The sequence below is a fragment of the Phyllobates terribilis genome, unplaced genomic scaffold (assembly GCF_046119375.1).
Source record: "Phyllobates terribilis strain yellow unplaced genomic scaffold, ASM4611937v1 Scaffold_119__1_contigs__length_5224398, whole genome shotgun sequence".
In the NCBI taxonomy this organism is placed as follows: Eukaryota; Metazoa; Chordata; class Amphibia; order Anura; family Dendrobatidae; genus Phyllobates; species Phyllobates terribilis.
The window spans coordinates 2,494,473-2,519,240 of record NW_027362879.1 but is presented as its reverse complement, the minus strand read 5'-3'; the positions used below and the strand labels follow the sequence as shown (position 1 = coordinate 2,519,240).

The window sequence follows — 24,768 nt, the reverse complement described above, 5'->3', positions numbered from 1 at the left end:
TAATACCGTAAAGCAGGAGACATACAGGACACAGTTCAGACACGGGAGCTGATACCGCAAAGCAGGAGACATACAGGACTCAGTTCAGACACGGGAACTAATACCGTAAAGCAGGAGACATACAGGACTTAGTTCAGACACGGGAACTAATACCGTAAAGCAGGAGACATACAGGACACAGTTCAGACACGGGAGCTGACACCGCAAGGCAGGAGACATACAGGACTTAGTTCAGACACGGGAACTAATACCGTTAAGCAGGAGACATACAGGACTTAGTTCAGACACGGGAACTAATACCGTAAAGCAGGAGACATACAGGACACAGTTCAGACACGGGAGCTGACACCACAAGGCAGGAGAAATACAGGACTTAGTTCAGACAGGCCTGGAAATAAAGCCTCCAGGAAAGGCGGACAGGGAAACAGGAACGGACCTGGCACCTTCAGAGTGCAAGCACACACTGAAAGAAACACTTATGCACAGGCAGGGATAGAAGGGAGCTGCTGAGCTATATACCAAGTGTCAGACAGCAATTGGCTGAGGACGCACAAGGGGTGTGACCCACAGCAGGTACAAAAAGCAGGAAGTGATCGGGCGCCGCCCTTAAGCAGCAGAGACAGACACAAACAGACAGCATGGAGGGAAGCCAGAGAGACATTCTGGACAGGAGATCAAGTGCACCCTCTTGCACAGTGGGAGATGGACCACCATGCAAGGACGCCGCCAGGTATGTTACAGTACCTCCCCCCTTACGCCCCCTCTTCTTCAGGCCTGCCAGAATCTTCCGCAGGGAATTCGAGGACCAGTCGTTCACTGGGTTGGAGGGGAACAGAGACTTGAGGGTAATCTCTGCTTCGAGGTACATCTTGTCAAGCTCACAGGAAGAAATAGACGGGTTATCAGGTACATAATGAGGAAAAGTCACTGTCTCTTTGTTATCTGGTGGTACCCCGGAGGATTCAGGAAACAACTGGAGGTCCTCCGCCGGGTCAGAAGAGTACAGAGGCTCAGAGAAAACATCTGCTTCAGAGTACACTAGGTCGGACTCACTGGAGGAAGCCGGCGAGGTATCAGGTACAGGAAATAGGAAAGTCTCTGTCCATTCACCACCAGGTGGCACCCCGAAGGGTTCTAAACACAACTGGAGGTCCTCCGCCTGGTCGGAGGGGTGTAGAGACTCGGGAGTAACTTCTGCTTCGGAGAACACTAGGTCGGACTCACTGGAGGAAGCAGGCGAGGTATCAGGTACAGGAAATAGGAAAGTCTCTGTCCATTCACCACCAGGTGGCACCCCGAAGGGTTCTAAACACAACTGGAGGTCCTCCGCCTGGTCGGAGGGGTGTAGAGACTCGGGAGTAACTTCTGCTTCGGAGAACACTAGGTCGGACTCACTGGAGGAAGCAGGCGAGGTATCAGGTACAGGAAATAGGAAAGTCTCTGTCCATTCACCACCAGGTGGCACCCCGAAGGGTTCTAAACACAACTGGAGGTCCTCCGCCTGGTCGGAGGGGTGTAGAGACTCGGGAGTAACTTCTGCTTCGGAGAACACTAGGTCGGACTCACTGGAGGAAGCAGGCGAGGTATCGGGTACCGAGTATAGGAAAGTCTCTGTCCATTCACCACCAGGTGGCACCCCGAAGGGTTCTGAACACAACTGGAGGTCCTCCGCCTGGTCGGAGGGGTGTAGAGACTCGGGAGTAACCTCTGCTTCGGAGTACACTAGGTTGGACTCACTGGACGAAGCGAGCGAGGTATCAGGTACAGAGTATAGGAGAGTCTCTGTCCTTTCGTTACCAGGTAGCACCCCGAAGGGTTCAGGAGGTCTCAGGGAGGACAGACCCAGGCGTGACTGCTTGCCTCTAAGTCTAGCACGTCTGGACTGCCTCTTGAGGTTGGGAGAAGTATTCCGGAAAGCGTAGTCACCCTGTGAGGATTCTGGGTGGGCAGTAGTCTCATTGGGCTGGAGAACTATTACGCTACCCACACACATTACCCATTGGGGCTGCTCCGGGATATTGGGAAGTGAAGCTTCAGCAGGAGCCTCCGGGTTAGGATCATCGAAGACCATTAGAAAGGCCACCAGGAAGGCCATTAGGTCCCGGAGGATCGGATCCTGTGTCTCATATAGGGGGTTGATCCATTCCAAGGCATCCCCCGCCAGGTAAGACATCATAAAGGCCACTTTAGCCCAATCGGAAGGAAAATAAAGAGGGTAGGCCTTAAAGTGTAGCATGCATTGCTCCACAAATGCACGACACTGTCTTGGATCCCCATAGTAACGTGGCGGATCCGCAGGAACGAGAGCTGATAGATCCATCTGGACGGTGCGTAATTCGCCTGGAACTCAGCTAAGGGAAAAAAATTTATTTATTTATTTTAATGCATATATTCGCTGGAAAAACTTCTCAAAGAGCGAAGGCCGTGGGGCTCAACGGGAACCATGGCCTGAGCATGCTGTTATGCACACGCCCGGGCTAAGCGGCGTGTGCGGGTGATTGGTAGTGATTCCACTGGACCGTGCTGGAGAGTGTATGCCTGGAGGGGCGTGACTAAGTATTCACCCGATCCGACCAGGGTCGCACGACGGCATACGACGCCAGTGCACCAAGGAGGAACCGAGCAGAGGGACCAGGTGCTACTCCAGGACAGACCCCGGACACGGCTGTTGACCCACACAGGGAATACAGGAACAGGCTGGTAGGCTGGCACACAGACTGGAGGGTATAGGCAGGCACGACTAGAGTGCAGACAGGAGGCACTAGCAGGTAGGAACACAGGCGGGATAGAACCCAGTACACACCGGGACTCAGGAACAATACAGGCAGGATAGGGCCCAGTACACACTGGGACTCAGGAACAATACAGGCAGGATAGGGCCCAGTACACACTGGGACTCAGGAACATTACAGGCAGAGGGGTACAGGCAGGGCAGGACAGGACTGCCGGAGCAGCGGGCAGAAGCAGGGCAGGACAGGACTGCCGGAGCAGCGGGCAGAAGCAGGGCAGGACAGGACTCTGTTCACACGGAACAGACAGGAAGGGAAAGACAGAGCCAGACACCCACAGGGTACTTGCAGTGAAGTAGCGAGTGGACCACAAACTCACAAACGGAAGTACAGAGACAACTGGCAGGAGTTAGGTACGAGTTCAGACTCTGCAGGAAAAGGAAGGGAATGGACATAGACAAAACAGGTAAAGGATAGGAGAGAGTTCAGACTGGAACTGAGTGTACGGAGGAGACCGACACTGCAGCGGAATACAGGAGCGGGTCTAGGTAATCGGCCCCTAGAAGGCGGGAGGAACAGGCTAAGAGCGTGTTCAGACAGGACAGACTAAAGAACACAGAAAGGACTCAGTTCAGACTCGGGAACTAATACCGTAAAGCAGGAGACATACAGGACACAGTTCAGACACGGGAGCTGATACCGCAAAGCAGGAGACATACAGGACTCAGTTCAGACACGGGAACTAATACCGTAAAGCAGGAGACATACAGGACTTAGTTCAGACACGGGAACTAATACCGTAAAGCAGGAGACATACAGGACACAGTTCAGACACGGGAGCTGACACCGCAAGGCAGGAGACATACAGGACTTAGTTCAGACACGGGAACTAATACCGTTAAGCAGGAGACATACAGGACTTAGTTCAGACACGGGAACTAATACCGTAAAGCAGGAGACATACAGGACACAGTTCAGACACGGGAGCTGACACCACAAGGCAGGAGAAATACAGGACTTAGTTCAGACAGGCCTGGAAATAAAGCCTCCAGGAAAGGCGGACAGGGAAACAGGAACGGACCTGGCACCTTCAGAGTGCAAGCACACACTGAAAGAAACACTTATGCACAGGCAGGGATAGAAGGGAGCTGCTGAGCTATATACCAAGTGTCAGACAGCAATTGGCTGAGGACGCACAAGGGGTGTGACCCACAGCAGGTACAAAAAGCAGGAAGTGATCGGGCGCCGCCCTTAAGCAGCAGAGACAGACACAAACAGACAGCATGGAGGGAAGCCAGAGAGACATTCTGGACAGGAGATCAAGTGCGCCCTCTTGCACAGTGGGAGATGGACCACCATGCAAGGACGCCGCCAGGTATGTTACACTCGAGAGGTTCAGGCTCAAACACTTCTATCAGGGCTGCCTCTTTGGCTAACGTATCTGCAGTTGCATTTCCAACAGATCATCATCATCAGACTTTTTATGGGCATGAACTTTGACAATTGCAAAACCGTTAGGGGTTTTTGAAGCTATCTCAAAAATTGTTTTCAGTGTGTCACTATGTACAAGAGTCTTGTTAGAAGAATCTACAGCCTCTTTTTTCCAAAACTGACAGGTAATCTGTCAATGATCTCACAACATAGGAGCTATCACTGTAGATTACAATGGGACACTGATCGTCAGCCTCATTCAGCTGTAGCACCATTCTTACTGCTTCTAGCTCTACCCTCTGAGCTGAAAATGACTCAGTAACTTTTGTTTTACCACCTGTCTTCTTGTGGGATAAAAAATGGCATATCCTGTATAATAGTGCCCATCTGAATAGAATCTGGAACCATCTACAAAGACTGCTTCATCTCTTACCTCGGCCTACCGTCTGAAAAGTGATAGAATCGGATCCTGAAAAGAATGGAGACAATCATGAGTTTGCCCTTCATATTGCATCAACTGAGGAAGAACATATTTGGCCTTATAATCTACCTCAATTTGATTGGAAGACAATGACAGTAACCAATGGGCAAATCTCTGATGTGGGATACCTGGGATATTTTTCTCAAAGAGAAGCTTTAGTGTAGAATGAGGAGTTTGCAGAATAATTTGGTTGAAACCAACAATGTGTTCAGTTGCTTTGACTGCAAAGTAGACGCCTACCAAGTGTCTTGCACAAATGTCAAAACCTCTTTCTACAGATGAGAGAAGCTTAGAAAAATAGCCCAAAATTCTCCACTCTTCTCCCTGCAATTTTAACAGAACAGCAGACACCACTGTCTCTGATGTGTGAACTTGCAAAGCAAATGGAGCTGAAGGATCTACTGTGGACAAAGCAGGTGCATTATGTAAATTCATTTTCAATTGTTCAAATGAGGTTTGTTGTTCAACATCCCAAGGACCAAAATAATCATTATTTTCACCTTTCAAAAGATCGTACAAAGGCCTGGCCTTATCAGCAAAATCCTCAATGAAATTCCTAGAATAGTTTACAAGACCCAAAAAATGTCACAATGCCTTGTGTGTGGTTGGGATTGGGAGAGAAGCGATCGCCTCTATTCTTTCCTGCAATGGCGGTCTTTTTCCTGGACTCAACAACACTCCCAGAAACCTGACCTCGGTCTGCATCAATTTGACCTTTTTAGTGTTAAATTTCAACCCTGCGTCATACAACAGTTCAAACAATTCTGTCAAAAGAGAAACACATGACTCCTTATTCTCAGTAGACAACAGAATATCATCCACATATAGCAGTATGCAATCAGGCCTAGAAAATCTGGATAATACCTTCACCAATGCCTGATGAAAAACACTAGGTGACAAATGTGCTCCTTGAGGTAACCTGCAAAACAGATATTGTTCATCCAAGAAAGTGAATGCAAACTTGTACTGACAACTCTTTTCAAGAGGTATACTGAAAAAAACATTACTGATGTCTAGTACAGAGAAATATTTTGCCTTTGCATTTAGCCTTGCCATCATGTCATAAGTATTGGCAACAATGGATGCAACATTGGGAGTATGTTTATTAAGCATCCGCAAATCCAATATGATTCGATATGTACCATCAGATTTCAATACACACCATAAAGGATTGTTACTTACAGAGTTAGCCTTACGTATGACACCTTGAGCTAACAATTCCTGTACGATCTTAGACATAGAACCAATTGAATCTGGAGGCAATTTATACTGACACTGTGGAGGAGGATCACGTCCTTCTACATTCACAATTACATCCTTCATTGTACCCACCTTATTCCTGAACTGAGCCTAAAGAGAAGGAAAACATTGTACAATTTCAGTCTGTACTTCATCACCGCCAGTTTCAGGCCATAAATTATCTGATGACACAAAACATCATTCAAGCAAATACTTCCAACATGGCTATATTCACTAGGGTCAATGACTACAGGTTTACGTTCAGTAGAATCTTTCCAGATCACTTGATTCCCTAGATCAATTACCCATCCTAATCTCTGCATAAAATCTGTGCCAAGTATATTCTCAGAATCACAACAATACCAAGTGTCAATTTCTGTTTTGAAAGAACCTGGTATTTCCAACATAACATTGGGAACGAGCTTTGCGTTTGTTTTTCCTTTTCCGCTGAATCCGATAATATTACAACTTGAAGATTCTGGTTTTACCATCAAATCAAGGTTAGTAACACTTAATTGTGCCCCTGTATCAATAAGAAACACTGCACTTTGTTCTGCCAAAATCACATTGAGAAATGGTCTTCCACAGTCATCCAATGTAACTCAAGTCACAAATTCCAATGGATGGGGTGTGGGAGCATTCTTTGCTAGTCAGAGAGATGGGAGCAGACCAGTGTGTCTTTTAAACGCACTGTCCCTGCAATTTGACTCCTTCACTGTCATTTCTCTGATCTGTCTGATTAATGGAGCATATGGTGACTGTGTTTGTCTATTGTCAGTGTGAGGGTATGTGAGACAATTGAACGGAGGGGCGGAAGGTTTGTTGGATGATTTTGGAATAAGTCAGTTTTCTCTTCCAAGCTTGCCTGTTCCAGGTGTACCTGCCTCTGATTCTGCTCTCCAAAATTTCCTGCCTTGCCACTTTAAGTGTCCAGGTATACCACAAAAATAACAACGTATATTGTTACTTTGTCTGATATTTTTACCTCTATGTTCAGCGTAATCTTTGTTCCTAGATGTTAATGTGGGTTTAGGTTTTGGTTGAGTTTTCTCTGATGTCAGCTGTCTATCTTTTTCCTCATGAACTACAGCTATTTTTGCCTTCACCTGGTTCCGCTTCATGGATTTCCTAATTTTGTCGATAAAAGGTGTTGCCTCCTGCAATGATGTCTGAACACTAGTCAATGGTGCCGGAACAGGATCTAGGTACTTGAATTTTGTTACATACAATTTGATCATTAGGTTCCTCATTAGGCCCAACAGGCATCACCATTCTATAGGCCTGTTCAAATTTGATCAAAAAAGCAAACGGGTCATCATGGACACTCGCACTCAATTGTTGCAAAATGTCAAGAGAGGGCGAGTCTCCTGTGGTAAATAATAGCAATTGTCTAAGTCTGTCTTCTTTTGTACTATGTATCTGTTCATTATCCTCATTTAATCTGGGTGTGGTCTGTAATATTTTTGCCATATGTGAGGGTAACCAAACTCTGAATGTCTTGTTTTTTTGTTCATCATTAAGATTGAATTTATTTATTTGTATTAGATTCAAAAATGTCGGCATTATCAAAATCATCCACCTTCTCATTGTACTTTGGAAAGTCTTTTACAATTTTCATTAATTGATCGTGTATTTTAAGATTGATTCGTGCTGCTCTGTCATGTAATTTTTTCCTTTGTAATTCATTTCCCTGTAAACCTTCTACTGAAATATCTGGATCTTGTGTGTCTGGTACAAATGATGTGGAGGCATTATCTTCACTTTTACTATTGGATCTTGTATGAACAGAAACCTTTTTTATGTCTTGGTGTAATTTGGACAATAACTCTGTCCGAGTATCAATTTGATCCTCCAATTGTTCAATATGTTCTGCCAAAATCAAACAATTTGGACAATCAAAGTAATCCCCGTCAGTGTCCTGTGTGTCAGTATGACTGGTCTCTTGTATGTCCACCTGTTTGTCAGAATGACTGATGTCCTGTGTGATAATCCAGGCTTTCTATGTGTCAGTTTTTTCAAAAACCAAATTATTGTACACACAGACCATTTGCATCACATTTTGAAGCCTTCTCTGTAACTTTTTTACAGAAAAAAAACTTTTATCAGTACTAAGATTCTCTGCTTCACATTGGCTATACAAACTAGACCATAATTGTGCATCTGTATGGCTATGAACAAACTTAAATTGTATGTTACTTTTCTTAGAATAGTCATGAATAAAATCCATTTCTCACCTATTGAATGGCTTTTTCTCTCCTGGATTGATCCAACAGTCAATGGATGGTTCTTTGTGGCTTTTCTGTGTTCCGCAGACCTCAACGTGGTTGTATGCTTTGGAGACAAACTCCTCACCGTCCTGTAGATTCCGTCTGATCCTTGTGAATATGTGGAATTCCTGAGACTTGTACAACATATACAGTACAGACCAAAAGTTTGGACACACCTTCTCATTTAAAGATTTTTCTGTATTTTCATGACTATGAAAATTTTACCTTCACACTGAAGGCATCAAAACTATGAATTAACACATTTGGAATTATATACTTAACAAAAAAGTGTGAAACAACTGAAAATATGTCTTATATTCTAGGTTCTTCAAAGTAGCCACCTTTTGCTTTGATGACTGCTTTGCACACTCTTGGCATTCTCTTGATGAGCTTCAAGAGGTAGTCACCGGAAATGGTTTTCACTTCACAGGTGTGTTTAATAAGTGGGATTTATTGCCTTATAAATGGGGTTGGGACCATCAGTTGTGTTGTACAGAAGTCAGGTTGATACAGAGCTGATAGTCCTACTGAAAAGACTGTTAGAATTTGTATTATGGCAAGAAAAAAGCAGCTAAGTAAAGAAAAACTAGTGGCCATCATTACTTTAAGAAATGAAGGTCAGTCAGTGCAAAAAATTGGGAAAACTTTGAAAGTGTCCACAAATGCAGTTGCAAAAACCATCAAGCGCTACAAAGAAACTGGCTCACATGAGGACCGCCCCAGGAAAGGAAGACCAAGAGTCACCTCTGCTTCTGAGGATAAGTTTATCCGAGTCACCAGCCTCAGAAATCGCAGGTTAACAGCAGCTCAGATTAGAGACCAGGTCAATGCCACACAGAGTTCTTGCAGCAGACAAATCTCTTCAACAACTGTTAAGAGGAGACTTTGTGCAGCAGGCCTTCATGGTAAAATAGCTGCTAGGAAACCACTGTTAAGGACAGGCAACAAGCAGAAGAGACTTGTTTGGGCTAAAGAACACAAGGAATGGACATTAGACCAGTGGAAATCTGTGCTTTGGTCTAATGAGTCCAAATTTGAGATCTTTTGTTCCAACCACTGTGTCTTTGTGCGACGCAGAAAAGGTGAACAGATGGACTCTACATGCCTGGTTCCCACCATGAAGCATGGAGGAGGAGTTGTGATGGTGTTGGGGTGCTTTGCTGGTGACACTGTTGGGAATTTATTCAAAATTGAAGGCATACTGAACCAGCATGGCTACCACAGCATCTTGCAGCGGCATGCTATTCCATCCAGTTTGCGTTTAGTTGGACCATCATTTATTTTTCAACAGGACAATGACCCCAAACACACCTTCAGGCTGTGTAAGGGCTATTTGACCAAGAAGGAGAGTGATGGGGTGCTACGCCAGATGACCTGGCCTCCACAGTCACCAGACTGAACCCAATCGAGATGGTTTGGGGTGAGCTGGACCACAGAGTGAAGGCAAAAGGGCCAACAAGTGCTAAGCATCTCTGGGAACTCCTTCAAGATTGTTGGAAGACCATTTCCGGTGACTACCTCTTGAAGCTCATCAAGAGAATGCCAAGAGTGTGCAAAGCAGTCATCAAAGCAAAAGGTGGCTACTTTGAAGAACCTAGAATATAAGACATATTTTCAGTTGTTTCACACTTTTTTGTTAAGTATATAATTCCACTTGTGTTAATTCATAGTTTTGATGCCTTCAGTGTGAATGTACAATTTTCATAGTCATGAAAATACAAAAAAATCTTTAAATGAGAAGGTGTGTCCAAACTTTTGGTCTGTACTGTATTTTTAGCACAAACTCTCCCCCCTTTTGTGCAAGGAGAAGGATTCCACACAAAAATAGCACAAAAAAATGTCAGAACTGGCTGTGGCTCGTCATTAATGTTAATTTTTCTAACACTTCCTTACTTTAGGTAAGGGCAGGGTGGAGATGGAAGAAAAGCAATCTTGAGTTGTGTGGATAAAACAAAAGCTTAACTCAATGTTCATTCAAAAGTGATTACAAAAATGGAAAAAAAAATAGTTCATAGCACACAAAAAGAAGTATCAGGTTAAAAAGAGAAAGGAAACAATTATAAGTTCTTACATATCCAGTCTTAGAAGCATGAGATGATCCATGGTGGAGATTCTCAAGGTATGAGATATCTACTCTCCATACAACTGCCTCTGCTTATATACCATCTTGCCCCATAGACATACATTGAAGATTATTTTTACAGTTTCATAACCCAATATGGCAACTTGTTGATATATTAGTAGCTTCTCCATATTAAGGCAAACCTAGTAATGGAATATGCATTTTGACTACGTGCACAGTTACCTCATGTTAGCATATTTTAAACATATTTAAAAGGATCATTAGTTATCTCCAAATAACCCATATAGACAAGAGCCCTATAGGTTTGACGTACAGAACAGGTGTCTCTGCCAAGATCTTCAAAATAACTCAGTCTTTCTCTGAAAATATTTAAAACTAAACATGATTCGGACCAAAGCTTCAAAGTTTCTTATGTATTTTTTTATCATAAGAGATAAATATTTTACAGTTTGTCACTGGAGCCTGTTGCTCATAAGACTTAACTTGCACTGGCTGTGCGGCTTCTTATTAAATACTACTTTTCTACCGTTTATGAGGACTCTTGTCAAGTGTGTTTGGTCAGCAAGTGAAACAACCTACGTGTCTGTGCCAGAGGGTCAATACCCCTGTGTGCCTGAGAGAAGCTGCAGCACATGGTCTATGCTTGCCCTGAATAACGGTTCCCCCTGGCTTCCAAAGAATTCATGAAACCTGTCTTGCCCTATCTGAACCTAGCGGCGTGTGTGTAACACCATGACACACATACATACATTATATATATATATACAGTATATATATATATATATATATATATATATATATATATATATATATATATATGCAAAAAAATGAAGACAGTCCTCTTTGAAAAAATCGAATTATTAACCTATAAGGGCTGATGCAACGCTTCGGCTCCAAATGTGAGCCTTTCTCAAGCAGTGACAAAGTGTAGATGCCAGGTTTTTATACATATAGATAATCATAAATTTATCATATATCATTAAACTATGGATACAGTGCTGTGCCAAATAATTTAGATCCATGCATTTCACATATACATACAAGTGCTTCTCACAAAATTAGAATATCATCAAAAAGTTAATCCATTTCAGTTCTTCAATACAAGAAGTGAAACTCATATTATATAGAATCATTACAAACAGAGTGATCTATATCAAGTGTTTATTTCTGTTAAGGTTGATGATTATGGCTTACAGCCAATGAAAACACATTAATTACAGTTTCCTCTTTTATTATGTATAACGCCGTCCCTTACTACATAACATCCTCTCTATTTATGTATGGTGCCGTCCTTTATTATGTAGCGTCCTCTGTTATTTGGGGCACTGACAATTATTACATATCATCTATCTCACCATCCCTTACATTGAATATTCTCATTATTTTTGTTATTCACAGCACCCTCTCTATTACATAGTGTCCTCTTTTGTTAGCTATAAAATGACTGAGTTGAAATGAGTTAAATTCCCTTGACACACACAGGCCTGATTACTGCCACAACTGTTCTAAATCAAGAAATCGCTTAAATAGGACCTGCCTGACAATGTGAAGTGGACTAAAAGATCCTCAAAAGCTATACATCATGCTGCAACCTAAAGAAATTCAGGAACAAATGAGAAACAAAGTAAATGAGATCTATCAGTCTGGAAAAGGTTATAAAGCCATTTCTAAAGCTTTGGGATTCTAGCGAGCCACAGTGAGAGCTATTATTCACAAATGGCAAAAACATGGAACAGTATGAACCTTCCCAAGAGTGGTTGGCCGACCAAAATTACCCCAAGAGCACAGCGACGACTCATCCAAGAGGTCACAAAAGACCCCACAACAACATCTAAAGATCTGCAGGCCCCACTTGCCTCAGTTAAGAACTTGCTGCGGTAAATGGAACCATGAATTCTGCTGTTTACTAAAAAATCCTAAAGGAGAATGTCCGGCCATCTCTTAGTGACCTCAAGCTGAAGCGCACTTTGATTACACAGCAGGGCAATGATCCAAAAACACACCAGCAAGTCTACCTCTGAATGGTTTAAGAAAAACAAAATTAAGACTTTGGAGTGGCCTAGTCAAATTACTGACCTCAATCACATTGAGTGCAGTGGCATGACCTTAAAAAGGCGATTCATGCTCGGAAACCCTCCAATGTGGCTGTAACATACCTGGCGGCGTGCTTGCATAGTGCACCATCTCTCACTATGCAAGATCGCAATCTTAACCTTCAGTCCAGTCTGCTAGTCTTGCTCCTGTTCATACTGTGTGCTTGCCTCTGGTCTGACTGCTTAGGGCGGCGGCCCGGTTACTTCCTGTTTCTTATAGCTGCTGTGGGCATACTCCTAATGCGTCCCCAGCCTATTGCTGTGAGTCACTGGATATTTAAACCCACTCCACCCTGTATGAGAGGCCTGAGCAACACTAATTTTAGTGTGCTCCTACTCTGAAGTCGCCAGGTCCTGTTCTGTTTCTTGCCTGTCCCGCCATTCTGGGGGCTGTATTCCCAGACCTGTTATCTGTGTCTTCTAGCCTGTTTCCGCCTTTCTGCGGGCGGTATACCCAGACTCGCTCCTGTATCTCGTTGCAGTGTCAGTTCCTGTCTGAACACTCTCCTAGCCTGTTTGTCCGCCATTCTGGGGACCGTATACCCAGACTCGCTCCTGTATCTTGTTGCAGTGTCAGTTCCTGTCTGAACACTCTCCTAGCCTGTTTGTCTCTATGTCCATATCTTCCCTTTTCCTGCAGTGTCTGAACTTGCACCTAACTCCAACTCATTGTCTCTGTACTTCTGTTTGTGAGTTTAGAGTCCACTCGCTACTTCATTGCAAGTACCTTGTGTGTTTCTGGTTCTGCTTGTCCCTTCCATTCTGTTCCATGTGAACAGAGCTCTTTGCTCTCTGCTCTGACTTGCTCACCGCTCCGGCGGTTTCTCTCTGCCCTGCCTTGCTCACCGCTCCGGCGGTTTCTCTCTGCCCTGCCTTGCTCACCGCTCCGGCGGTTTCTCTCTACCCTGCCTTGCTCACCGCTCCGGCTGCTTCGCCCTGCTCTGCCTTGCTCAGCGCTCCGGCGGTTCCTCTCTACTCTGCCTTGCTCACCGCTCCGGCGGTTCTTCTCTACTCTGCCTTGCTCACCGCTCCGGCGGTTTCGCCCTGCTCAGCCTTGTCCACCACACCTGCGGTTTCGCCCTGCTCTGCTTGCTCAACCCTCCGGCGGTACCTCTCGGTTCTGCCTTGCTCACCGTTCCGGCAGTACCTGTCTGCTCTGCCTTGCCCACCGCTCCAGCGGTTCCTCTCTGCTCTGCTTGTCTACCGCATCTGCGGCTCTGTTCCTGAATCCCAGTCTGTACTGGACCCTATCCAGCCTGCGCTCCAACCTGCTAGTGCCTCCCTGTCTGCACTCCAGCCGTGCTTGCCAGTACCCCCCTGTCTGCATACCAGTCGTGCTTACCAGTACCCACCTGTCTGCATACCAGTCGTGCCTGCCAATACCCACCTGTCAGTGAGCCAGCCTAACCTGCCTGTTCCTGCATTCCCTGGTGTGGATCAACAGCCGTGTCCGGGGTCTGACCTAGGAGTAGCACCTGGTCCCTCTGCACGGTTCCTCCTTGGTGCACGAAGTCGACTGAGCCGCCGTGCGACCTTGGTCGGATCGGGTTGATACTTAGTTACGCCCCTTCAAGCACTCCCCGGTTCATGGTACAGTGGGATCACTAATCACGCACACGCCAGCCAGTCCGGGCATGTGCATAACATTGGCTGAATTACAACAATTTTGCAAATATAAGTGGGCCAAATTCCTCCAGATAGTTGTAAAAGACTCATTGCCCGTTATCGCAAACACTTGATTGCAGTTGTTACTGCTAAGGGTGGACCAACCAGTTATTGTGTTTAGGGGACAATCAATAATAAAGATCTTCATTTAAAAACTGCATTTGGTATTTACTTATTTTTTACTTACAGTAAATTTACATTTGCTTTGTGATCTGAAAAACTTAAGTGTGACAAACATGCAAAAGAATTAGAAATCATGAAGGGGCAAACACTTTTAACCCCACTCTATGGCTGAATTCTGTCACTTGTCATATGGTTTTTTGTCCTGAGGATGAAGTATGGTACTTCGTAATGCATAGACAGTAAAAAAACGCATAATATTCTAGTGTGGACCTGGATTTACTATTATCTACCAGCAGTGCAGATTTTCCACTTTTCTTTCCTTTCCACATACTACTGGTTTGGGAGACCAACAGCATGTCAGCAAGTACCGAAGTCATAACAACAGTTGGTATTGGAGAGCTTTGGGAAGCACTCATAGTACTAGAAAACTGACCCTGCAGCTGGGACTGTGAAGATCCTAGCTTCTGGTATTTCCTGGCCAGTTCCTGAACCATCTGTGTCATATTTTACACCTGATCACAGAGTGCGCCAACTGGATCCATTGGTGCGGGAAAAAAGTATAGGTCATGCGTAATGTGGCGCTAGTCACAACTCATGGACAGGCTGTGAAGCAGGGTAGTCAAAACTTCTGGGGTCAGATAGCAAGAGAACACATAGAAAACTAAAGTTAAAAGACAAAGCCGAAGTCAAGTCATGATCTGAGGTCAGAATACCAGGAAGATAGCGGATCAGAGCAAAGGGGCTAGACAAATGGATGGTCAGGACAAGGTCCAAAGTCAGACAGCAAAGGATTAACAGAGCACAAAAATACAAAGCACACTACTGAGCAGATGATACATCTGGAAGAAGTTTGAGACTGACAGCTCAGCTAAGTAACTGGGTAATCACCTAGAATGGGAAACACCTGAAAGAAGCTCAGCACTAGTGTTGAGCGAATTTGTTGAGCATTTCAAATTCGGGTTCGTGTTCGGGGTTTCGGCTTGTTCGCGCCAAAATAAATCGGCTCCGCCCCCGAACATCCCTGATTTACCACACTGTCACACAGATAACATCAGCGTGGCAATTCAGGGATGTTCGTGGGTGGAGCCGATTTTTTTTTTGGTGCAATCCAGCCAGAACCCTGAACACGAACCCGAATTTGAAATGCCAAACAAATTCGCTCAACACTACTCAGCACCGACAGCTCAGCTTACAACTGCACCAGATTGAACAACTGAGCTGTCAATCACAGCGTCCAAGACACACTGAGCGTAGGAATTTTGACACTCTGATGTTTATTAAGCAGAAGTTTATTAAGAGTTAATTTCCATGTAAAACATTTCCCACATTAAGAACATGAAAAAGGCTTCTCCCCTGTGTGATTACTCTGGTGACTAAGAAGAGATGATTTCTTCACAAAGCATTTTCCACATTCTGAACAGGAAAAAGGCTTCTCCCCTGTGTGAGTTCTCTGGTGTCTAACAAGAGATGATTGCTGGTTAAAACATTTTCCACATTCTGAACAGGAAAAAGGCTTCTCCCCTGTGTGAGTTCTTTGGTGTATAATAAGATTCAGTTTATGGTTAAAACATTTCCCACACTCTGAACAGGAAAAAGGCTTCTCCCCTGTGTGAATTTTCTGGTGTGTAACAAGATTAGATTTTTGGTTAAAACATTTCCCACATTCTGAACATGAAAAAGGCTTCTCCCCTGTGTGGGTTCTCTGGTGCTTAACAAAATCTGATTTATTGTTAAAACATTTCACACATTCTGAACATGAATAAGGCTTCTCCCCTGTGTGAGTTCTTTGGTGCATAATAAGATTCAGTTTATAGTTAAAACATTTTCCACATTCTGAACAGGAAAAAGGTTTCTCCCCTGTGTGAGTTCTCTGGTGTCTAACAAGAGATGATTTCGTGTTAAAACTATTCTCACACTTGAAACAAGAAAATCTATTCTCTGCTATGAGTATTTTTTGATGTTTAAGAGTAGACTTTTCGCGGGAAAAGCTATTTCCATATTCTGAAAGTGAAAATGGCTTCGTTGCATTAGGAACAATTTGTTTTTTAATGCTTATTTTGTGACATTGATTTTCCTTAGTAGTTGGTAATGAATCAGAAGACAGGACCTGTTTCATAGGATCAGATGACAGATCTTCATTGTTAAGGGATGATGGTATATTTGGAGTAATGTCATTCACTTCAATTGCATCCCGTGGGATCTCAAGATCATCTGATTTAAAAATTGAAGATGTCAGCTGTCCCTCTGATCTCCTGGTACAGTAATCTGTTAAGAATAAAGCCAATTATTATTTTTGAATAAAATATCCTTGAGTTTTATATTTTTGAGCATTTCTACTTAAACTGTAAAAATAAGAAGTTATGTAAAAAAAATTGAATTATTCACCAAGACAATGACAGTTCACAGTCTAATAAAAAACTTAATTGGATGATTCAGTAGAGCGTGGTGTCCAACTGTTTGTTCATTCTTCCCCCAAAAATATGGAATAAAAAGCCACCAAACAATGATATGTAGGCAAAAATAATACCAATAAAAACTTCTACTCATCTCACAAAAAACAAGTCCCCACTCAGGTCCATCATCTGTCAGTGGAAAAGCAGAGGTTTCCACATTATTAGTGGCTCAAAGACTCTAGAAATGCAACATGGCTTCCATAACCCAATCCAGCAATATCTGCTCTCCCAAAGTCAGATCTCCCCCTCGCTTCTGAGCCTTGCAGTGTGCCCAAACCACATTTAGCATCCATGTATTTGGCATTACTATAGTGAGAAGAACCCACTTAATTTACGGTGTGTGTCTCCTGGAGCACAATCTGGGCACTATGTGTTGGGTAATAAAATGGCAAATGTACAAGATTCATTCTCCAACATCCACTGCGTGCTAATTTCCGGAAAGCGCCTGTGGAGTCAAAATAGTCCCTACTCCTATAGATTAAATTCACTGACGGGTTATAATCTCCAAAATGGAGTCACTTTACGGGGATTTCTACTGCTCTGGTTTTCTGTTATTTTGTCATATTAAGGCTTCTGACAAAGTTGTGTTCGATTGTTTTCTGGGATCGGCTCCTGTGACGTCTGCTTCTGTTACCAATAGTGGTAGAAAACGCAGCACAACTGGACCAGGGTGCACGAGTAGGGTCCAAAACCGTATATAGTATAAGAGAAACCTCGGTACTCAGGTAATGGATTTTAGCAAATTAAATTTTAATTGCAGTCCACAGCAAAAATAACGTTTCGGTCAATACGACCTTCATCAGTGTACCACTTGCTGGGAATGAAATAGAGAAGGAGGGTGAGGACGCAGTGTCTCAGGCACGTGATTCCTTGGGACCAGAAGATAAGGAGAAATGACAGACAAGACCGCGGTATCCACTGCTGGTGTCTGGCGTGCACTAATGAAGGTCGCATAGCCCAAAACGTTATTTTTGCTATGGACTGCAATTAAAATTTCTTTTGCTAAAATCCATTACCTGAGTGCCTAGGTTTCTCTTATGCTTCTGTCCCCAAGTGCCGCCTCATCCAATCTGCAGGCGGCGCTGGTGATGGAGGATACATCAGAATTAGAAGCTCTGGGCGACGCAGGCTTTGTCCAGCCACTAAGATTAGGATGCCTGGGACCAGTAGTACCATCCAGTCTGGCAGTATGGGTGTGTGTGCTGTCCAGCTGGAGTAATCTGCTCCCTGCTTCAGCCATTTGGAAAGCACCACACCCTACTAAAGCTGGAAGCATATTGCCGGAAGCTGCCAGATACAGCCTTGTTCTCCTCTGGTTCAGTCCTCTGTGCTCAGCTCCCGGCTTGTGTATTTGTTTCCTGTTGTGACCCCGAACCGTTTACTGACTACTCTTGTGTCTTCTGATTTTGTAGAAGTCCAGATTTATGTAGAGGGGTTAAAGGGTGATGGGCAAAACTGTGACTATAGACAATAACATCTCCTGAAATGATCAAACTTAACAGTCTTCTTCAGTAAAAAATAAGTAACTAGTGGTGAAACCTCTCTGGGGTAATTAGAGTATGGGGCTCGGTGGCTCTTGGCAATCTAAACTATCGTAAGGGACAATATTTTCTATCAGATGAGTTTCAAGAAGAAATATTAGACGTTCAAAAATAACTTATTATAATAGTGCAGAGCTTAGATTAAATTTAGATCTTGGGCATTTGGCAGTGGCAAGGAAGACCTTTTCTTTTAAGACTTACAGACGCACATAAGTGAGGCCGGCCGATCCCACCACAATCAAACTATCATACAGAATGAACTTGTAAAAAAAGAAACAATATAAAAACATGTAACATCCCCAAGAACAACGTATGTATGAAGGGAGAAATCCAACACTAAACTGGAGTCACACTCATTTATGATGGACCATTGGAGCTACTATGACTCCTGAGCAGAAGAGTAGAGAAAGTATTAGCGCCCCCATTTCAGGAGAGATTGTGCAGTAATCTGAATTCCTTAGGATTGAAAACATAATGGAATTTATGACGTGAAGTGAATCCATGAAACCAGGGCTGGAGCCAACACATCTCCTGCAGGCGTGAATAAATGTATATTACAGCCATCAGCCACGCACAGCTTAGAGATATATCATGGCACAGGAGTAATGTTTTCTGTATAGTTTATCACAATCCTGTTTGAAGTTAGTTGGTTTGAAAAGAAACTGAAAAGTCAGGATAAAGGGAAACTCTGTTGTTATTGTACAGAAATTCACATTTGGCCTCACTGCACATTTAATGCTGTCTAAAATAAAAGTGAAGTTTGGCCACAGACTGGACCTGGTCTTGTAGGGACCATATGAGCACATTCAGCAGCACAGAAGGGGGAGAAGGTAGATTCATCCAATAAGATATCAGGGATCTAGGAAGCCAACACCATCATTACCCTCCGCTTTCTCTTCAACTGATTTTCTCACTTGTCAGCACATTCTACGTACGCTGCCATTTGGCTTTGTAGTGTACAGATCTGGGCAGGTAACGGTCAGCGTCTCCTAATCCCAGGGGGTAGGTGGATCCTCCAGATTGTAAGTCCTACAGAAAAGGTCTTTCACAATTACAAAAAGTAATTTGAACATTTTTGGATGGAGGAAAATGTTATGGTCTAGAGGTAAAATGGTGATCACACAATTGTGACACAACCAGACTACACCACCGATAAAGCAGCCACAGCCGGTGACGGAGAAGAATCTGTGACTTCTCTGCATTTAATGGTTACTACTCACCTGGGTAGTCATATGTAGGAATCTCCTCTTTACACCGCTCATCACCTCTCACATATGTCTCTGTAGTATTAATATGGGTCAGATCTTCACCCTGAAACAAATATTGTAAAAGTCACAGACAGATGGAGAAGTCACATCTATGATCAGCTCTAATCCTGCCATCTCCGCCGTTCTCATTACACAAGTATAAAACATATAATACTGGTGGATAATACAAGACTGAGCACAAGACCTACACAGCCGTCTACACATCATAGGGGAGATCTCATGACACCTTCTCTCCATCTACCTGATGATCCTGAGGAACATTGGGATCTTCTTGTTTACAGTCCTGTGGAAGAGGAGGACGGGGACATCTCTCTGGTGTTGTCCTCTTACTGGATAGATCTGGAGGAAACACATACAGGGGCTGAATTCATTCTTTACATACAGATAATTATAGGCCGTGTGTATTCAGTCCTGTCTATTACCTGGTGATGTGAGGGGCTGGGGAACCTCCAACATGACGTCCTTGTACAGATCTTTGAGTCCTTCTAAATACTCCCACTCCTCCATGGAAAAATAGACGGCGACATCCTGACACCTTATAGGAACCTGACACATACAATGATACAGTCATCCCCTCGATCCCTCCATAGCGTTACTGTATAAATGTCCCAGCATTCCCAGCAGTGTCACCTCTCCAGTCAGCAGCTCAATCATCTTGTAGGTGAGTTCTAGGATCTTCTGGTCATTGATGTCCTCATGTATCAGGGGGTGAGATGGAGGCCCCGTGATTGGGCTCAGGGGTCTTCTCCATCCCTCAGACATATGGTCCTGACAGCGCTCACTAGAGGTCTTCTTCACTACTGTGTAATCCTGGTTATGGAGAGACACATTCATAAATCTCACTCCAGACATTTCCAGAGTCCTCACCTCTCCAGTTCTGTCCATCTGTTATTCCCATAGATAAGAATGATGTAATGTGATGTCATCAGAATCTCTCACCTCTCCAGTAAGCCGGAAGAGGATCTCTAGGGTGAGATGCATTATCCTCTCCGCCATCTTCTTTCTGTCTCTATCCATTCTTCTCTAGGAAAATTATATAGATAAATTATTAGTATCTCATATTGTATCAGACGGTAATGGGCAATCTGACAGGATATATAGGAGAGATGCATGTATGTCATCCCTATGGTATGTTATTTTATTATTGTATGTACTGGTTTCTTGTTTTGTTAAAAAAAAAACCTAATGAAAAAATCTCAATAAAAATATATTGGATTAAAAAAAAAGAATAGGAAAAAGGCTTCTCCCCTGTGTGAGTTCTCTGGTGATCAACAAAAACTGATTTCTGGTTAAAACATTTTCCACATTTGGAACAAAAAAATCTATTGTCCGCTGTGTGTATTTTTTGATGTTTAAGAATAAACTTTTCGAGGGTAAAACTATTTCCATTTTCTGAACGTGAAAATGGCTTCTTTGCTTTAGGAGCAGTTCGTTTTTTACTGCTTATTTTATTTTGATTTTCCTTAGTAGTTGGTAATGAATCAGAAGACAGAACCTGTTTCATAGGATCAGATGACAGATCTTTGCTGTGAAGGGATGATGGTATATCTGGAGTAATGGCATTCACTTCAATTGCATCATGTGGGATCTCAAGATCATCAGATTTAAAGATCTCCTGTCTCTCTGATCTCCCGGTACAGTCATCTGCCAAGAAAAAAAAAATTATTAATTTTGAATAAAATATCATTGAAATTTATATTTTTGAACATTTCTACTTAAAATGTCTGAACACACACATTCCTGGGCTACATGCTAGTCCAGGGAAATGAAGAGATACATGCTCACGTTTCAAAATCAATTTTATTAAACACAAATCTAAAAAATTGAGGAATATTTAAACTTGAGCATATATCTCTTCATTTTCCCGGACTAGCATGTAGCCCAGGGATGTGTGTGTTTAGATTGATTTAGAAGTGGTATGCAATCTTTATTTATTTTTCTATGGGATTCTTGTGTTAATTGTACTTAAAATGTCTGTAGAAATGAGAAGTTATTGACAGAATGACAGTTCACAGTCTAATAGAAAACCTCACAGGATGAACCAGTAGAGCGTGGTGTCCAACTGTTTGTTCATTCTGCCTCCAAAATATGGAATAAGAAGCCATCAAACCATGCTATGTAGTGTAGGGTTCGGTACTCACTTAGCCACGTTAGAGGTAGGCACGGGACACTGTCTCTTTAAAAATGTCCAAGGCAGGTTTATTATGCTGCATAAACCGCACTTCCAGAAGTAAGCAAAAGAAAACCTTGTCCGGCACAGTGTAACAAAACAGAAAGGGAACAGTCCATCCAATATGGCGGGTTCACCCGCTCACAGTCAGTGTCTTTTTACCCTCAAACACTCTGGAGGTCTCCACACTTCCAGCCACAGACACTGAATGAGACACTTGGTCTCCATTTTATACACACGCCCTGGGGTGGGGATATGTGAGTAGCCAAATCCCCCCCCATCTCTTATGACTGCTCGAAAAAAACGGCCCTGATACGCCCTATTAAAACTCTCAGCACTATGTGTGCTGGAGCATGCTTTCCCGGTTTAACATCACTGAAGCTGCCAACCTCAGCGACACATATCTCCCCTCAAGGACATGTCCGGCGTCCCTCTTACAGTAGGCAAAAATGATACCAATAAAAATTCCACATTATTAGATTCTCAAAGGCTCTTGAGAATCAACATGGCTTCTGTGGCGCCCCTGCGGGTTCAGTTGCCACAGAGGTACTGCATCTCACCCAGAGGTGTGGTACCCCACTCTCAGTTAAGGAGGGAGTACTACCTGGGACCCACACACTCGCATCCAATACACTCCACTTCAGTAGGGAAGGGCGAGATTGCTCCTAAGGGAGAGCACAGTCCCTGGTCCCTAGCTGGAGTGTGGAACCATGTAGTGAGTATGGGAGGAGGAAGAAGATCAAGGGAGCACCGAGAGAAGGAGTATAAGAAGAAGGGGAACCATCTAGAAGGAGTTCAGTCAGTCCAGTTCAGAGGAGAGAGAGTTGGGAGGAGCTCTGCTCAGAGGAGTGGAGAAATGAGCAGGGCCCAGTCTGAGAGGCCCAGGAGGAGAGACTGAAGAGAATAGAGGAGCGGTGAGGAGGGCTCCAAGAGGAAGTGAGGAGATCCCAGGGGCACGGCGAGTGCGGATGCCACCCGTGTGCCCGAATCTATACGGACATGGAGGGATCAGGCCGCAGAGAGGGGACCGGCCCCTAAACTAGTGGAGAACAACCAGGCTCAGCTAGATAACCGGAAACTGCTGCATTTTCAAGGTGCTGCAGCTAACAACCACAATTACATCGCCGAAAAGGTGGCCGCATAGGGTCCAGGGGACTGCAGGTCACCCGACAAGACCCGAGGCTACTGGCTTGGGACACTGATTGTGAGGCACAGGGCAGGATGGTGAGAGCCAGCGCAGTGAGACAACCGGAAAAGGTACAGTACAGACCAAAAGTATGGACACACCTTCTCATTTAAAGATTTTTCTGTATTTTCATGACTATGAAAATTGTACATTCACACTGAAGGCATCAAAACTAGGAATTAACACATGTGGAATTATATACTTAACAAAAAAGTGTGAAACAACTGAAAATATGTCTTATATTCTAGGTTCTTCAAAGTAGCCACCGTTTGCTTTGATGACTGCTTTGCACACTCTTGGCATTCTCTTGATGGTGTCCTTTCTTTCCCCCTAGAGGTTTTTTCCTAGGGGTTAAACATCCTCTCTTTTGGTTTTATGGATTTTTAATTGTTGTGTGTTCTGAAATTTATTTTCTGTATTTCTTTCTATTTTTAGGGTTCCTTATTACTGTTTTCCCAGCACTCTATATGTCTTTGATTGGATCAGTCGTTCTGTGTATCACCTCTACATGATGACGGAGCTGGAACTGGGATTTCCCCTTAAGAAGATTGTTTTGTATTACTTCTCTGTATTTAAAAAAATTCTTTTTTTATATATAACTTTTATGTCTGATTATATATTGTGTCCAATCTATACTCATAGCAATCATTCTTCTTATTGTACATTCCTGTCTCTGTATACCCCTCCCCTTTTTTCTTATGCTGTCTGTATTTCTTCATTTTTTGTCATTGGTCGCATTACTCACATTCTGCGGCCTCTTATGGGACACACTGTGGCGTTGCTACGATGGCCTGCAGTGCGCATGCGCTGGGTGAATCGCGGCCGTCACCCGCGCGCGTCCATCTCTATGGCAACGACGCACCCCCGGATGTTGTCAGTAGACACTTCCGGTATGTGCGCGTACCATGATGGACGGCGCGCAACTGCTGAGGTCGCCGTGACCCCGGCACATGCGCCCAAATGGCCGGCCTTCGCAGCAGCCATATTAAAGCGATCACATGATCACTCACATGACTCCCTAAGGTCCTATATATTTAGGTCCTTATCCACCATGCATTATGTGCCTCTTGATAAAGCTAAACGCGAAACGCGCGTCGAGGCCCCTAGTGGATGTCCATTGACTGCCTCTTTGTGCACTCCACATTGGTGAGAGTTATCAATCAGCTCGGTGAGTGCCCTGACTTATCTGCTACTATGGTCTCCCACTTGGGAATTACAATTTAGGGTTATCTCATCATTTCCATCTGATTGACTCTCTTCTTGGTTCCACCCTCCCCGCGTCCTCTCATCTGTTCTTTCCCCTCTACTCTCTCCTTCCTCTCTACTCTATTTCCTGTGGATTTCGTCTGTACCTATTGTACACTGGAACATATATGTATGAAGGGTTTTGAAGACGCTACGGGGGTTTTTCTTCTTTTGATCCAATATTCACCTATTGTCTTTACATTTACATGTATTTATATATCTTTTGTATCATTATTGTACACTTTTAATCGACTAATAAAATTTTGCTGTTTTATGCCATTACTACTCATCTTCGCTGTCTTTCTTCCCACCACAATAAAGTTATCATACAAAATGAACCTGGAAAAAAATACAGAATAAAAGATATGTTACATCCCTAACAACAATGTATGTATCAGGGGAGAGAACTTCAGATCTAAACCGGAGTCACACTCATTTATGGTGGACCATTGGAGCTACTATGACTCCTGAGCAGGAGAGTAGAGAAAGTATTAGCGCCCCCATTTCAGGAGAGATTGTTCAGTAATCTGAACTCCTTAGGATTGAAAACATAATGGAATTTATGACGTGGAGTGAATCCATGAAACCAGGGCTTGAGCCATGCCACCACATCTCCTGCAGGCGTGAATAAATGTATATTACAGCCATCAGCCACGCACAGCTTAGAGATATATCATGGCACAGGTGTAATGTTTTTTTTATGAAATTTATCACAATCCTGTTTGAAGTTAGTTGGTTTTAAAAGAAATTGAAAAGTCAGAATAAAGGGAAACTGTGCTGTTATTGTACAGAAA

General features: G+C 43.6%; 1 pseudogene; it reads right to left on the bottom strand.

The window, feature by feature from the left end:
* The window catches only part of LOC141201567 (uncharacterized), an 89,980-nt pseudogene extending 73,659 nt beyond the window's left edge, over window positions 1-16,321 (bottom strand).
* Between the last annotated feature and the right edge of the window lie 8,447 nt (window positions 16,322-24,768).